General features: G+C 37.8%; 1 pseudogene; it reads right to left on the reverse strand.

Moving 5' to 3' along the window:
* Positions 1–2394: 2394 nt before the first annotated feature.
* Positions 2395–15274, reverse strand: LOC149747780 (large ribosomal subunit protein eL21 pseudogene; annotated as a pseudogene).
* Positions 15275–18101: the final 2827 nt, after the last annotated feature.

Consider the following 18101-nt stretch of genomic DNA (forward strand, 5'->3'; position numbering starts at 1 on the left):
GCAGAGAGACATTTGACGACGGAAGAGAAGGAAATGTGATGATGGAAACAAGAGAGCAGAGTTATTCGAGGAAGGAATCAAGTAAAGGAATGCAGGCAGCCTTCAGAAGCTAAAAAAGGCAAGGAAACTCATTCCCCCATAGCCTACTAAGGAAACCAACCCTGCTGACATTTTGACTTTTCACTGATTTCAGACTTTATGCCTCTAAAACAGTAAGAGAACAAACTTGTATTGTTTGAAGCCACTAAGGTTTGTGGCAACTTGTTACAGCAGAAAGGAAACACTAAGACAAATATGTTCTGGGTTTAATTCAGGTAGCCAGAGACATAAGAAATATAATATAAGGCAGAAATGCAGTAGTAAATTCTCTAGTATTTAAAAGAACAAAGAGTCAGCTGCTAGACCTAAAGCATCATTCGCCCAAAGTTCATTTTGACCAGTGCTTTGGCTTCTGAAGTCATGTCATACTGGCTATCGACCAGTAACATTCCAGCACTCTTTTGTACATACTCTCTTGGTACTGCAGGGGCTAGAAGCTTGGGAACTACATTTCTCAGAATCTCTTGCTAGTAGGATTCCATCTGAGATTCCATCAAAAAACAAGCACTTGCATAAGATTTGGAAGGCAGTAAGGAGGCAGAATCTACTCTTCCTCACACAGCATTTCAGACTTCTGCAGCCGTGGCATCAACAACAGCTTGCTTCTTGGACTTTATGGTCTACCATCAGGCTTCAGCTGGAATGTAGGCAGCAGCTGCCTACAATTTTCTCATTTCTCGAAGACACCCCACTTCCTCTTTCTCTTCTTCTGGCCTTTCCTACAATTTTCTTTTTTCTTTTTTTAATTGCAGTACGCGGGCCTCTCACTGTTGTGGCCTCTCCCATTGCAGAGCACAGGCTCCGGACGCGCAGGCTCAGAGTCCATGGCTCACAGGCCCATCCGCTCCACGGCATGTGGGATCCTCCTGGACCGGGGCACGAACCCGTGTCCCCTGCATTGGCAGGCGGACTCTCAACCACTGCGCCACCAGGGAAGCCCCTCCTACAATTTTTTAATCCAATTTTTATTGGACTATAGTTGATTTACAATGTTGTGTTAGTTTCAGGTGTACAGCAAAGTGATTCAGTTATACCGGCCTTTCCTACAATTTTGTAAGTACTTAATTCCCTGAAAAAAATTATTTTCTCCTTGAAAATCTTGAAGACACCTAGGGTAACTTCTATTTTTCTGACTAAACCCTGATTGATATAAATGAGAATTTAGAAAAGGAAACTGTCCTGTTTTTTTAAATCTAGTTATGTTTCTCAGTTAAAGTAACTATAAAATACGTTGACATATCGTTTAAACTTCTAAAATATTTGCTAGTGCACAAGAATTCAGAATAAAAAGGGAGAAGTTTCTTTCATGAGTCTTGAGATTGACTACATGTGTGTAAAGAATGGTAAAGGCTGTATGCTAACATATATATATATGGAATCTAAAAACAAAAAAAAAAGAATGGTTATGAAGAACCTAGGGGCAGGACAGGAATAAAGACGCAGACCTAAGAATGGACTTGAGGACACGGGGAGGGGGAAGGGTAAGCTGGGATGAAGAGAGAGAGTGGCATGGACTTATACACACTACCAAATGTAAAATAGACAGCTAGTGGGAAGCAGCCGCATAGCACAGCGAGATCAGCTCGGTGCTTTGTGACCACCTAGAGGGGTGGGATAGGGAGGGTGGAAAGGAGATGCAAGAGGGAGGAGATATGGGGATATATGTATATGTATAGCTGATTCACTTTGTTATAAAGCAGAAACTAACACACCATTGTAAAGCAATTATACTCCAATAAAGATGTTAAAAGAATAAAGAACGGTAAAGAATAATATGGAAAGTATAGGGTTAGGCTATGTGAGTAGCAACAGGTTGAATATTCACCTTATAAATATTGTATTACACAGGCCCATGTGCACAAGTTTGTGATACTGGGTAGAAGGGAAAGCTGAGTCCTGGGTGAGGGAACAAGAAACCTTGAAGTGGCATCTTGCTTTTTTTCCTCTTCTCTTTAGTATTCTTTGATCACCTCTGAATAATTTGGGGTTTTTGATAGCTTGTTTCTATGCTATCTAATACTATAAGAATTAATCTCTTGTCCATATCCCTCATAGGTCTGTATCAAAGTTAGCTATCATCCTCCTAGTATAATATTTAGATCATATTACATACATAATGTATATAATATGATCACCCTTTTAAAGTACATAATTCAGAAGTTGGTAGCATATTCACAGAGTTGTGCAACCATCACCACTAATTTCAGAACATTTTCATCACCATAAAAAAATATTTTGCACCCATTAGCAGACTCTCCTCATCCCACCCTATCCCACCCCTTGGCAACTACCTATCTACTTTTGGTCTCAATGGATTTGCCTATTCTGAACATTTCATGTAAACAGAATCATATAATGTATACCCATTTGTGATTGGCTTCTTTCACTTAGCATAATGTTTTCAAGGTTCTTCCATGATGTAGCATGTATCAACACTTTATTCTTTATTATTGTGAAATAATATTCCATTGTACAGATATATCACATTTTGTTTATCCACTCATCAATTTATGGATATTTGAGTTGTTTCCACTTTTTCAGCTATTATGAATAACGCTGCTGTGAACATTAGTGTACTGGTTTTTATGTAGACATATGTCTTCAATTCTCTTAGGTATATACCTAGGAGTAGATTGCTGCATCATAAGTTAACTCTAAGTTTAACATTTTGAGGAATTGCCAAACAGTTTTCCAGAATAGCTGTACCATTTTACAATCCCACTAACAATGTATGAGGGTTTCAATTTCTTCACATCTTTGCCAACACTTATTATTTTCCTTTTTAAATTATTATTATTATAGGCATCCTAGTGAGTGAGAAGTGGTATCTCACTGTAGTTTCAATTTGCATTTCCCTAATGATTAATGACATTGAGCACCTTCTCATGTTCTTATTGGATATTTGTATATACTCTTTGGAAAAATACCTGTTCAAATCCTTTACTAATTTTTTGGGGGGTTATTTGCCATGTCATTTTAAGTTATAGGAGATAATTTTATATTATGGATACTAGTCCCTGTATCAAAATAGGATTTGCAAATATTTCCCCCCATTCTATGGGTTATCTTTTTAATTTCTTGATGGTGCCCTTTGAAGCACAAAAGCTTTTAATGTTGGTGAAGTTCAATTTGTCTATCTTTTTCTTTTGTCACCTGTACTTTTGGTGTCATATTTAAGAAACCATTACTTAATCCAAGGACACAAATATTTACTCATATGATTTCTTCTAAGAATTTTATAGTTTTAGCTCTTACATTTAGGCCTTTGATCCATTTGGAGTTAAATTTAGTATATGGTGTGATGCAGTTTTACTTCTTCCTTTCCGATCTGGATATCATTGATTTGTTTATTCATTCGCTCATTCATTCATTCATTTTTAGGATACAAAGTGCACTTTAAATATTTCTTTGGGGGTGTGGACACCACACTTTAACTCAATTAAGAAAAACATTTTTACAGTCCAGAGATCTTTTATTTTTTTTAGACCTGTCATGCCATGAATTCATTGGGTTTCAGTCGCTCAGGTCCTTTCTATTGGTTCTTACAAAGTGTGCTTCTCTAGGGAATTCTCTGTCAGTCCAGTGGTTAGGACTCGGTGCTTTCACTGCCGTCAAACTAAGACTCCACAAGCCACGCAGTGTGTGCTTCTCTAGGTGCAGCAGGCTGGTGCTTCAGTTGAACCCAAGTACATTTCTCTTTGGTTTCCTTCTTTTTCTGATCATTCTCCTTCACATGTTCCAGGAAGCCATCTCAGCTCTTAGAGCACTTAACATGCTTAATATGTACATTAATTCTCTTGGCAAGAATCTTGCCCTTAACTTGTCTGTTTACAACAATGCCAATAGCATGCTGGGGACACATGTTATAGATTCTTCCAGTTTTGCCATGATAACATTTGTGGGGCATTCCTTTTTAAACAGTGTCCATTCCCTTGATGTCTAACAATGTCACCTTTCTTATAGATTAACACGTATGTGGCCAAAGGAACAACTCCATATTTTCTAAAAGACCTAGAGAACATATAGCAGGTGCCTCTCCTCTTTCCTTCTGTGTTGGTCATGTTGGCAAATTACTGGAAGATGGCAGTTCTGGCCAAAAGGCTAGATGTCTTTTATTTCTTTTTCTTGCCTAATTACCTTGCCTAGAACTTCCAATCTAATGTCAAATTGAAATGACAAGAGCAGGAACTTCCCTGGTGGTCCAGTGGGTAAGACTTCATGCTCCCAATGCAGGGGGCCCGGGTTCGATCCCCGGTTGGGGAACTAGATCCTGCATGCATGCTGCAACTAAGAGTCCACATACTGCAACTAAGAAGTCCACGTGCCTGCAACTAAAGATCCCGCACGCTGCAACTAAGACCTGGCACAGCCAAAATAAATAATAAATAAATATTTTTAAAATATATTTAAAAAAGGAAATGGCAAGAGAAGACATTCTTGTCTTGCTTATGACCTTAACGGGAACGTGTTCAGCATTTTGCCATTACATATGATGTTAGCTGTGGGTTCTTCATGGTTATCCTTTATCTGTTTAAGGAAATACCCCTTTAATCCTATTTTTCTGAGAGTTTTTATCATTAAAGTGTACTGGATTTTTGTCAAAATGTTTTTCTCCATCTAGGGAGTTGATTAGTGGGTTTTGTTCCTTATTCTATTAATGTATTATAATTCATTGATTTCAGATATTAAACCAACCTTGCATTCCTGAGATAATCCCTCTTGGTCATGTTGTATGATTTTTTTTTATATTACTGGATTCAATTTGCTAGTATTTTGCTGAGCATTTATGTATCTATATCCACATGGGATATCAGTCTTTGTTTTCTTTTTTTTGTGTCTCCATCCAGTTTTAGCACCAGGATGACACCAGCTTCACAAAATGAGTTGGAAAGTATACTGGTTTCCTATAGCTGCTGTTAAAAATTATCACAACACAGGTGGCTTAAAACAACCAAAACGTACTCTCCTAAACTTCTGGAGGTCAAAAGTCCAAAAGCAGTTTTGCTGAGTTAAAATCAAGATGTTGGCAGGGCTATGCTCACTCTGGGAACTCTAAAGGAAAATCCATTCCCCACCTCTTTCAGCTTCAAGTAGTTACCAGTATTCTTTGACTTGTGGCTGGCACCATTCTAATCTCTGCCTCTCTCATCACATTGACTTCTCCTCTTCTGTTTAAAATCTCCCTCCCTCTTCCTCTCTTTTATGAAGACATTTATGACTGCATTGGGCTGACATAATCTAGAATAATCTCTACCTTAGTGTCAGGATTCCTAACTTAATCATATCTGTAAAGACTTTACCTGAAAGGTAACATTTATAGGTTGCAGGGATTAGGACATGAATATCTTGTGGCGGGGGCGGGGGGGTGCTATTTTTTAGCCTACCACAGAAAGTGTTCGCTCTTCTTCTATATTTTAATTTGTAAGGGAGTGGTATTCATTCCTTTCAAACATTTGGCAGAATTCACCAGTGAAGCCACTGGGCCTGAACTTTTCTTTGTGGAAAGTTTTTAAATTAAATGTCTAATCACTTTACTTGTTATAAGTATTTTCCAATTTTATTTCTCTTCTTGAGTCAGTTCGGTAATTTGTGTCTTTTTAAGAATTTGTCCATTTCGTCTATGCTATCTAGTTTGTTGGGATATAGTCATTTACATATTCCCTTATAATCATTTCATCTCCTTAAGGTCTGTAGTGACTTCTCTTTCATATCTGGCTTTAGTAATTTGAGTCTGGTGTTTTTTTTCTTGGTCAGTCTAGCTAAAGGTTGTCAATTTTCTTGATCTTTATTTAAAAAATTCCGTTTCATTGATTTCTCTATTAGATTTCTATTCTCTACTTCTTTTATTTCTAAATCTCTAATCTTTATCATTTCCCTTACCAGTGCCCTTTATTTCTTCATGTGGATTCAAGTTAGTTTCCAGGGTCCTTTTGTTTAACCTAAAGCAGAGGTCCCCAACCCCTGGGCCACAGAGCAGGAGGTAAGCAGCGGGCAAGCGAGTAAAGCTTCATCTGTATTTACAGCCGCTCCCCATCACTCGCATTATTGCCTGAGCTCCACCTCCTGTCAGATCAGCGGCGACATTAGATTCTCATAGGAGTGAGAACCTTACTGTGAACTGCACATGTGAGGGCTCTAGGTTGCACACTCCTTATGAGAATCTAATGCCTGATGATCTGAGGTGGAGCTGAGGTGGTGATGCTAGCGCTGGGGAGTGGCTGCAAATACAGATTATCATTAGTAGCTTATCATTGACTGCAAAGAGACCATAATAAATCAATAGCTTGCAGAGCCATATCAAAACCCTATCAGTGAGTGGCAAGTGAAAACAAGCTCAGGGCTCCCACTGATTCTGCAGGATGGTGAGTTATATAATTATTTCATTATATATTACAATGTAATAATAATAGAAATAAAGAGCAGAATGAATGTAATATGCTTGAATCATCCCGAAACCATCCACCCACCTCCAGTCCATGGAAAAATTGTCTTCCATGAAACCAGTCCCTGCTGCCAAAAAGGTTGGGGACTGCTGACCTAAAGGATCCCCTTAGTATTTTTGGTATGACAGGCTTGCTAGCAACAAGTTCTCTCAGTATTTATTTCACCACTTTGAATATGTCATACCACTGCCTCTTGGCCTTCCTGGTTTCTTCTAAGAAATAAGCTGTTATTAATACTGAACACCTCTTGTGTGTGATGAGCTGCTTCTCTCACTACTTTCAGTAGTCTCTCTTTGTGTTTGTCTTGCAACAGTTTGATTAGGATGTGTCTAGATGTGGATCTCCTTGAATTTACTCCACTTGGACCGTGTTAAACTTTTTGGATGTGGAGATTAATAATTTTTATCAATTTGGTAAGTTTTTGGACATTATTTCCTTAAACATTCTTTCAGCCCCTTTTTTCTTCTCCTTTCCTTCTGGTACTCCCATTATGCATTTGTTGATATATTGATACTTCATGGTCTCCCCATATCTCTGAAGCTCTATTTATTCTTTTTCTTTTTCTTTCTGTTTGTCAGACTATAAAATCTCAGTTGACCGATTTCCAAATTTTCTGATTCTTTCTTCTGCCAGGTCAAATCTGCTGTTGAGCTCAAGTGATTTTTTTTTTTTAATTTCAATTATTGTACTTTTCAACTCCAGATATTCTATTCCGTTTTTATAATTTCTACCTCTTCATTGATATTCTCTATGTGACAAGACATTACTCCCATACTTTTCTTTAATTCTGTAGACAAAGTTTCCTTTAGTGCTTTGAACATATTTATAACAACTGATTTAAAGTCTGTCTAGTAATTTATGGTGTTCTAATAATATCTGAGCTTCCTCAGAGTCAGTTACTATTGATTTGTTATCCCCCTGTTCATGGGCCATACTTTCCTTTTCTTTGCATGCCTTGAAATAACATATTATGGCAAAAACTAAATATTTTAAATAATATGGCAACTCTGAAAATCAGATCTTCTCCCCAAGGTTTTTTGCTGTTGCTGTTTGCTTAACAGGTTTCCTGGACTAATTCTATAAAATCTGTATTGTTTGTCAGGTGTGGACACTGATGTCTCTGCTCAGTTAGCTTTGGATCAGCTAACAATTGGATAGAGATTTTCTTAAATGTCTAGAACCAATAAGTCTCCTAGCATTTGCTAAGGGGTTCTGTGGAGGTTATGCCTTCAATGCCAGGCAGGTAGTTTACTACCTTAGTCTTCACTTCCTGCTTGAGCAGAACTTCAGGTCAACCAGAAGTGAGACATAAGAGCCTTCTCAGGTTATTCCTAGACATGCACACAGCTTTGCATGTGTGTGGCCTTCTAGATTCCTAGGAATATGTCAGATCCTTTTAAAGACCCCTATGAACATCTCATTACCCAGCTTTTCCTTTTAAGTTTTTGCCCAGGTTCCTGTGTGGCCCAAATATTATCACCACATCAGGCAGCTGCAATTCTAAATAATTGTCATCGATTATATTCAACAAATGCTTCAGAGGAAAAGGCTGTTAGCATTAAACCAGTTAGGTCATATAAAGACAAGCCCTGCCAAGGAGGTTTCCAGGGAACTGACAGACAAGCCATATGATGACAATTATCTGGGAATGGGGTTTTTTAAGAATCTTCAAACCTGTTCTGTCCCTCCCAGTAACTACTAGGCTGTTGATTCTCTTGGCTACCATGATTTCAAGGCCAGTTAGAGGGGGATAGGATATGGCAAAATCAAAACAACACAAAGCTCGCTGTTCTTACCAACACTTAAACATTTTTCTTGAATAAATGGTCCTCAAATTATTGCAAGCCTTTGATTAAGGCTTTGATAATTTTTGTCAATGTTCTCATTGTTTTTTATAGAGGAGTGGATTTTCAAGGGTTCTTACTCTACTAATGTGGAAGTGATCTCCTAGATCATATTATATTAAAAGACCATCTCTTTCCTTCCTGACCCTAAGTTACATCACTAGGCCCCCTCCTATTCTCTTTGGCTTAGGAGGTACCAAGCCCTTTCATCCCGTTGTGATCCTTGATATTCTGGTTTTTGATTTTACCATATTAGGTGGGGAAAAAGCAATTCAAACACACTTGTTTTTGATCTCTCTTATTTCTCAGCAGTGAAAAAGTAAATACAGATAGGAAGAGGAAAAGGAAAAACTAAATTCAAATAGCTTTTCCTCTGCTATAGCTTTGGGACTTGTTTTTAATGAAAACTTGCCCAAAAGAGTTTCATTTACATCACGGACTTTCTCTTATCAGCCCCAAAGTGTAATTGGGTCAAACTTTGTATCTATAATTATACATAATATACCTAACATAAATAGTAAGCACAGGCAGGGTTAAACTGGAACATACCTAAGGACCTGATGAAACAGGGTTGGGGGGGGGGGGCGCAAGTTAGAATAGAATAGAATCCAATGACATGAAAATTGGGTACTTTACATTTTGCATCAGTTCAAAAATAAACTACAACAGTAAGCCTAACAGTTTGATGTTGCCGACCTATATCTTATCACATCCATGTCAGCATTGTTTAATTTACTGCATACTTGTATAACCTTATTTTTGTGAGGCTGTACTCCACATAGTATTCTCTTAAACCTGCAAAATATAAAGCACTGTGTTTCTGTGTATGTCAGCACCACCAAAAGCTAGAAAAGAGAGCCTGTCCTGACTTTTTATTATTCACTAAGACTAATTCGGCACAGGATATAGACAAACAAAGGCAGGCTGAGTTCATTTCATATCACCTTTCAAGACGGAACAAAGAAACTGGTTTTTGTTATTCAGCTGAGGAAAGATGGTATGATCATCACTAAGGAATATGAATGAAGCAAAATGATGCTATCTTGGCATTATCAATTTTTACCTAGATGAATGCATGAATATAGCTTCCAAAAGAAAACAGATAACCAGTCCTATAGTTAACCCTAAATACATATTAAAATTAAAGATATTTTGGCTATACAATGTAAAACATTTCTAATGATTGCTAATTATAGTGATTCATGCAACTTTAAAATGTCCATAGAAAACACCATAAACCACCCTTTCGATTTGTGCTTCTGTCTACTAAATGCATGGCTTGTTTGTCTTATTAGATCTTTTGCTTATTCACAATTCTATTTGCAGCTAATTCTTTCTTTTTTCAAATTTCAAATCATGAATTTGTACTGAACACTATGAAGTGCGCAATACTGTGTTAGGTACCCCCCAGAGGAAATTTTAAGGTAAACTTTCTTTCATCAAGGAAACTAACTTCAATGTGGAGATAAGATGGTAGCAATGGGGTAAGGAAGATAATTTATTCTATGTATTAACACTTAACACAAAAATCTTAAAATGCTGACCCAGGACATTTGTAACCAAAAAATAAAAAAAAAAATCAAACCACTATTGGCATTTTCCTGTCCCTAATCTCTAAGAGTGACCTTCTGTCTGACTCTCAATTATATCCATTAGAAGTTAACCATTCCTGGGCTTCCCTGGTGGCGCAGTTGTTGAGAGTCTGCCTGCCAATGCAGGGGACACGGGTTCGTGCCCTGGTCCGGGAAGATCCCGCATGCCATGGAGCAGCTAGGCCCGTGAGCCATGGCTGCTGAGCCTGTGCGTCCGGAGCCTGTGCTCCGCAACAGGAGAGGCCACAACAGTGAGAGGCCCACGTACCGCAAAAAAAAAAAAAAAGAAGTTAACCATTCCTGAGGATACAGTTCAGGTAATGTTTATTAAAATACACAGCACCCAGTTTCTGAACATAACTCTCACTCAAGCACTGTCAGTTAATACTTGAAAAGCCACTAAAAAAGAGACCCCAGGCCCAAGGAGGGCACTGCTGTAAGCAACGGTCTAAAGATGAAAAAGGATCCTTTATAAAATGTTGCTTGAAGGACAGAATCTCACTTATAATATGGACTTTTTTCTTGACATCTAAGAAAGCTGAGGAAGAAAATATTTATACACAGCGAGGTAAGATTTTTAGGACAGGCCATTATTTGAAAGAAGTGCATTCATATGTGAAATACAAAGCATTCTATTTGCTTATGACATAGCAGATGAAACTATAACATAAGAAACCTGGAAAAAAAATTAAGATGGAAAAGAAATGAAAAGCACCAACAAAGATTTACAGTTGAAAGGACTTGATATAGAAGTATTTAGGATGATACAAAGGCAGAAAGAGTAAAAGGCACTGTAAAACATTCCATTTCATCCCATTTGCAGCCTCCTTTCTTCTTTTGCTTTGCTCAGGAGTAAATCGAAGCCAAACTTTCTCATCTAATTACATGCCTGGTTAAAGGCCCATTCTGTGGAGTCACCCATTCAAATTTTACTATTCATACAAACCACGTGGGCATTTTGTGAAAATGCAGATTCTGATTCAACAGCACTGGGTTGGGGCCCCCACGTGCTGCTGATCTGCAGGCCCCCACTTCAAGTAGGGAGATACAGGAGACTCCCTCAGTAGAGGAAACCTTAATTATCAGCCTAGTTAACGTTGAGAATTTCCCTATTTCCCAATATCAAAGGAGGAGCAGCATTACAACATCATGATTTTGATCTCAATCAAAAGATGATAAAATATAATTTAAAAAGATAAATCATGTGACATTACAGACTCATTGATTTATTAATTTCACAAATAATTATTGAGCACCTACTTACTTTGTGCCATGCACAGTTCTACACTCTAAGGATAAATCTAAACCAAATCAAAGTCCTGTCCTCAGAATGACACATATTTTAGTGGGGGGAACACATTAAAAGCAAATAAATACACAACACAAAGCTAGATGGTGAAAAATAAAAGCAAGGTAAAGAAATGGTGATAGAAGGGTAGGTGGTTTTATTTTGCCAAGAAAGACCTCTTTAGTTTTTCACCCTGTGAGTCTAATCCAACTTTCCTTTCTTTGGGGGAAGTACCAATCAAACTATACCACTCCTTCCCAATTCACTTCTACTAACCTTACAAGAGTAAAAAATGAATCATCCAAACTCTCCAGCTGTGTAGAACCAACCAAGTCATGAGTATTTAGCCACACAAGGTAGAGCTTGCCAAGTTTTACTAAGTATCAATATATATCTCTATCCCAAAGCCAGGCTGGAGCACCAAGAAGAAAGATCAAAGGAATGATTCCGCCTTTCAAGTTTCACCAGCCATTGTCCCAACATACTCCTGACTCAATATGACACTTACTCTTAATTTCTCCAGCTGGCTCAAGAGACTTGGAGGCTTTATATAGATTAAAAATAGAGACAGGAAAACAAAGTCTACAATCCAATACACTTTATAAGCCTTCATTTCTATTGCTTTGTCTCATCTGTTTACAGTATACTGTTTATGTAACCATTTATTTATATTTGTACAAGACATCCCACAATACACTTTAATTCATGCTTTCCTGATATGAGAACTCAATATATAGAAACATAACTCAATAACTTTCCCTGCCCACCCCACCCCGCAGAGATGCCCTGGGAAAAATACCATATTCTGAGAGCTGCACGGTTTATATCTCTATTTGTCAGAGCTAACTGTAAACTGCAAAAATGTCCATACTCTTTCCTTGCTATCTCTTAACATGGATGAGAATCCACAATATGGTATGTATCTTCAACCAAAGAACAAATAATCCCAAGGGCAGGAAGCCTTTGGTTTTGTTTGTACCTGTCTAATTTGACTTATGCAGAATTATGCCCCCTCCCACCACAACATTTTAATAAGTGTTTACACATTACCATTCCCCAAAGACTCAGCTGATAAAACTCTGCCTTGGAACTAATTATGTACTTCAAGACAATCTTACTCGTGAATACGCTCTGAGATAGAAACTGCAAATCCTGATGCTTAAATGAGTTCAGAGCTCCTCCTTGTGGATTCTATCTGTGAATGCTCCTCCTTCCTAAATACTGATCAATTTATCAGAGGAAAAATAATCTAAATGGTACCTTTGTAAAGAGAGCCTCCAATATGGGAACACATGTGTGCAAAATCGAAATGTCTGTCTAAAGTATAAATTATACTGATAAATGAATGCTCCTTGATAACATTTAATTTTGGATTATATCCTGTTGTTGGTTCACTGTCTTGATGTATCAATGTTCAATGAATAACCTTTTTGCATATGCTAATTTAGTGGATACTATGGGGTTCAGAGACAATGAATGGCACATAGCCTTTCACGAGGAGTGATACAGTGTTATGCTATCCTTCCAATTCTTAGAGGATTTACTAAACACTATACTACATAACAGCCACGTCTCAGGGATTGCATGAAAGGCCGCCTCCATGGGCGTGTGACCAGTACAGTAGCACAGAGGCACACATCCAGAAGGGCCCCCTGTTTGGAGTTCAAGGCACTGCAGTCTTTGTCTTAAAGTTCTTAATAATTTTATCTTTGAATTTGTATTGCGTAAGTGAAGTCCAATGGGACAATGCAGCACAAGCCTGGGGATCTAGAGGCCTGGGCTCAGGGGCAGTCCTGCTGCCCCCTGCCTCCCTGGGATGGGTTCTCAGCTGCCCATCTCCTGAATCCATGGTGTTCTGGGCCCCACTCAACCTCCCAGTGGGCCAGGGTGTGGGCATGGGGCGCTTCAGGGTGATGCGTACAAGAGGGCATACACCCTTTTCTCAGGGAAGGGCATGGTGGTGGCCATCCCCTTTCCAGGCTGGCAGCACCACAGCAAGCTTAGCAGGAGACAAGAAGGGCAACCTTCTCATTCACCCCTTATCCAGGCACCTAGCACATCCCAGTGTGACACATACAATCACTTAGGGATCACCTGTCCACTGCTGGTTAAGGTAGCAATCCCATGGGAAAGGGAGATTGATCTCCCATGGAGGTCTAGTGCTGACAAGAAGGAGAGCCTGGCAGCCAGTAGTGCGGTCCCAGGCACCTGTGAGGATCTGCACTCAACCAACAAGTATCCCCATGCTCAAGGGACTGTGACAGTAAGTAGCAAGAAAAAGACACAATGACAGGTCAAGAGAGACTGCAGAAGGGGAAAGTTTTATACTTTAGTACCTCCAATGGCACTTTTTACTTGGGTTTTTTTTTGGGGGGGGGGACCACGCCTCACGGCTTGCAGGGTCCATAGTTACCAGACCAGGGATCAAACCCCCACCCTTGGCAGTGAAAGCGTGGAGTCCTAACCACTGGACCACCAGGGAATTCCCTTTTCTTGCTTTTAAACAAGGGCTCCTTCACATTTTCACCTTGCACTGGGTCCTGCTGATTATGTGCCCATAGTAAGTTTTGCTTGTGTCCCCACAAAATTCATATGTTGAAGCCCTAACATCCTCTGTGATGGTATTTGGAGATGAGGCCTTTGGGGTGATTAGGTTTAAATTAGGTCCCACCCTCACGATGAGATTAATGTCCTTATAAGAATAGGAAGACTGAGAGAAAGGCCATGTGAACACACAACAAGGCTGTGATTTTCTGTAAGACGGGAAGCAGCTCTCCCTGGGAACCAAATTTGCCGGCACCCTGATCTTGAACTTCCCAACTTCCAGAACTGAGAAATAAATGCCTTTTGTTTAAGCTGCCTGGTCTATAACATTTTGTTAGAGCAGTCTGAGCTAAGACACCAGCCCTGAAAATACACTTTAACCAAAATGTTTTCAAAATTTTTCCAAAATTCCACATCTTTTCACTGTTGAATTATTTGTCTAACTGGATGTAGAGAAGCTATTAAAGATTAAGAGTGTATGAAAAGAATGATTCCTTGTTAGCCAACCCAGTGGATGTGTTCTGTAGCTCAACATCACAAGATTTAACTTTAGCTTCAGAAACCACCTTTGCAGTTTTTGATAAAATATTTCATGGGGTAGGGCCAGTTGCACATGAAGAGGCCACCACTCAAACACTTATAGGTGACTTAATCCTTTCTTGAAATGGTTGCAATTATGAATCCTCATTTGTATGTAACAGAAGTGTTAGCACTGAGGATAAATACCCTAACTGGTTGAGGCTTTTTAGCCTGCATTTTCTTCTAAATAATTGAGAAAGATTTTATAAAAGGTACAGATTAAAATCTGGAATATGAGGTCATGTTTCTAGAGTACTATGGAAATAAGATATTGGAGAAAGCTTAAACAAATGGCTTACAGATGAAAGACTTCTGAGGGCTACAGAAAGAACAGGAAAGTATATCTTGGGATATGAAGAAAATAATATTGACAAATGTTGACTGCAACTAACACATTAATAAAGAAGAGGAAAATAGAGAACCACTGAAGGATTTAAGGGATTAAAATAATCATAACTGTCACATAATCTCAGTGACAAGATGGCTGGCAATCCATTTAGTACTGTATGAAAAGAGATTAACGAAGTGAAAATGATGCAGGGTATGACTCTAAGCTAATGTGATAAGATTGAATTCTAGAAGCCACAAAGGAAAATCAGTTCCATTGGTCTATAGCCACATTTTATATATCATGTGAGGTCAGAAATGACCAGGGACTGGAGAATTAACATGGCAATATAGATTAAGAAGTGGAAAACCCCTATCTGATCAAGATCTAAGCACTGAGTGCACAGAGTGGCATAAATAAAAAGTTAACACTGATTCTGAGGTGCAATGTCAGAGGAACAGTGGCCACTGAGGCATTGAGGAGACAAGCTTCTAAGAGAGATGAAGGAAAAGCTTGAGGGAGCAGAAACAGTTCTTCCCAGTGAGTGAACCTTTACCTGAGCAGGAGAGAGTTCAGGGCCCTAGCAGCAGACCTGTTGATTTTCCACATGCAGATGAACGGGAGGCCTCCTAAAACAAAATAACAGGCATGAGCCTGCATTCATTTATTCACGCATTCATACCTGGATTCCTCCAGCAAAAAATCCTTCCAGATGAAGGGCACTGACCCCACACCCAGAAGCTCTAACTTTCCCACTGGTAAATGGTGCAGAATGAGGAGCACTTAGCACCATCAGTCATTCTTTAAACACAGAGACTATCATTCACATCTAACAAATAAAATGTAAAAGCCTTTACAAGACTGAGGAAAAGTGCTGTAGTGTTTTCTACCAAGTAGACAAATAATAAATCTCTCACTTCTTCCCTCGATTCCTCTGAGTTCTTAAAATTCTCTTTAAATATATTGTTTAATCTAAACTGACATTTTTTAGCAAGAAATGGGGAGAATTGGGAGAATACACTGGACATATTAGTCACATAAACCTTTGCCAAGGTTCACAGTTAAATGGGAATTAAAAGTGGGCAATGTGTAAGGAGACACATTTAAGGTATTAGTCACAACTGGTAGTTACTATGTCTGTAAGAAGTGTGTCTACATATATAACATTTACTGATGAGTCTACCAAATTCAAATAATTTGAAATTACTGTTATTCATTATAGTTTGATTTTCTTCTCAATTTTATAGTTTTAGGATATTGTATTATATTTTTTACCACAGAAACTTTTAATTCTTTTCCTGGAAGAAATTTTCTTCCTGTTTCTTAAATGCTCCTTAATTTATTGAGGTTACCAGGACCTATGTGTTAACTGAGAACTTAATCATCAGTCTAGTCTCTCAACCTCTGAATTGTTTCAGGGGAAGTGAGTACTAAGAAACCAGGTTCCTCACTATTTATTTCAATTCTCAATTCCATTTGCCACAGAAAGTAGAGAATCTGCTGCTCTGCATTTTAAAAGTTTTACTTTCTGACAAATTTTGAAATCCTGAGTATTCTCTTATTTGAAATAGTTACCTTCTAAATTCCTATAGCTAAATGGAAGGGTAATCATTGATTCTGATACTATTCAAGGTCACCCACCCTTTAGGTTATTCAGTACCCTTAAATGGAACAGTCCAAAGGATGCTATTTTTTTTTTTAAGGAAGAGAAACGATGTGCAGCTTTTCCAGAATGTCCTATCTCAAAGCACAATTTAGAGAAAGGTTTCTGAACATTTTTGTATTACAGACCCCTTTGGTGGTCTGGTGTAAAACTTATGAACTGCTTGTCAGAATAATATTTCTAAATGCATAAAGTAAAATATATAGGATTATAAAGGACAATAATTATACTAAAATATGGTAATTAAAATATTTCTAAACTATTATAGAGTAACTCATTTATTAACATCTTAAGATCTAACAGTCTAATAATCACCATAACTTTAAAGTAGTGATGAATAAGAAAAATATTTCAAGATGCTACAACTGTAATGTGATATGAAGATAACTGTTATTTCTGTTGATGTCGAAAGCACGGGCTCTGATACTTCCATAATTTGTTGTCTACATTTGTAATTAGAGAAAATGCTGAATTTTAGTTAACTGTAGTTTTTCCACTCAAAGTTCCTAGACCCCTATTTTCTATCCATGAACACTCAAGGGTCCATGGACCAGGTTAAGAACCCCTAAATTAGAGGGACTTAGCTTAAAGAAAAAATGTAATATTATCTTACTTACTGTATTATAACTCACTGTAAGTACATTTCCCAGTATTTAAATAACTGTAGTGACTTTACTGATGATATATTTAATTGCTGATTTTAATACAAATACAGAATTATCTTTTCCATTCAAGCCTTTGAACTCTCCATATGTAATTCATACTTTGGTGATCTGGAGATTCATTCTGTTATAACGATACTATAAAGTGAACTCTATATGAAGCAGGTTCATCTTGGATTACTTCCAAGGATACTTAGGTATCAAAATGGCTTGCTTTCAAATGGCCCAACTCCAAGGTAGACTCCAGAGCATGAACTCCATGGAAATAGTACAAGGAGGCTTCCATGTAGCTGCTCCATTAAATCAAATCTGCTTCTAATTGCATAGTGTGTAATGTTTAGACTTTCCCAGATTAGTGGTTGATTTCCTGGCAAAACTTTGTAAACACCAAATAATCAATAAATTGCCATCTATAAATCAGGAAATTTTAAATGCATACCAAATGCAATTTCCTTCTTATAAGCACCAAAATGTGTTTCTGAAAGGAGCTCATTTTCAAATACAAAATATAGCATGTTGTGATGCATAATTTTCCATGCATACAAACTGCTAGAAGACTACTAATTGATTACCTTATTTATTTTGCAAGGAGCTTACCATAAATCCTAATAGTGAAAATTTACTTCCTCACTTTAGACCAAGCTACACTATTAATCAAGTTGGCATAGTTTGAGTTGAAAAACAAAATATTTCAGTGAGCAGTTGTTTAATGGAGAAGAAAATTTCAGTGTATTGTTCCAAGTATGATCATTTATGTAACAGTACCATCTAGTGGATTCTCTTCCACAACACAGGAAACTAACAAACTCTATGCTCTGATTCAGGGAAAGTTTAAGTTTCTTTCTAAAAAGATATTGTTGTATGTATATTTAGTAGACTTCTTACAACCTCAACAAAAGAATCTAAGCAGACATTAATAATAAAAGTTCTATTTATTAGACCTGGGATAGCTAGGATAGCTTACACTTACTGTAAGTTATAATTATTTGTTATGACAAAGGTTATAATTAACTTTAGACACTTTAGCAAACAACCCACATCTCTTTCTTTAACTCAAAT

Source organism: Delphinapterus leucas, chromosome 13 (genome assembly GCF_059928025.1).
Source record: "Delphinapterus leucas isolate spDelLeu-1000000601 "Yukka" chromosome 13, BTC_Dleu_Yukka2, whole genome shotgun sequence".
NCBI lineage: Eukaryota > Metazoa > Chordata > Mammalia > Artiodactyla > Monodontidae > Delphinapterus > Delphinapterus leucas.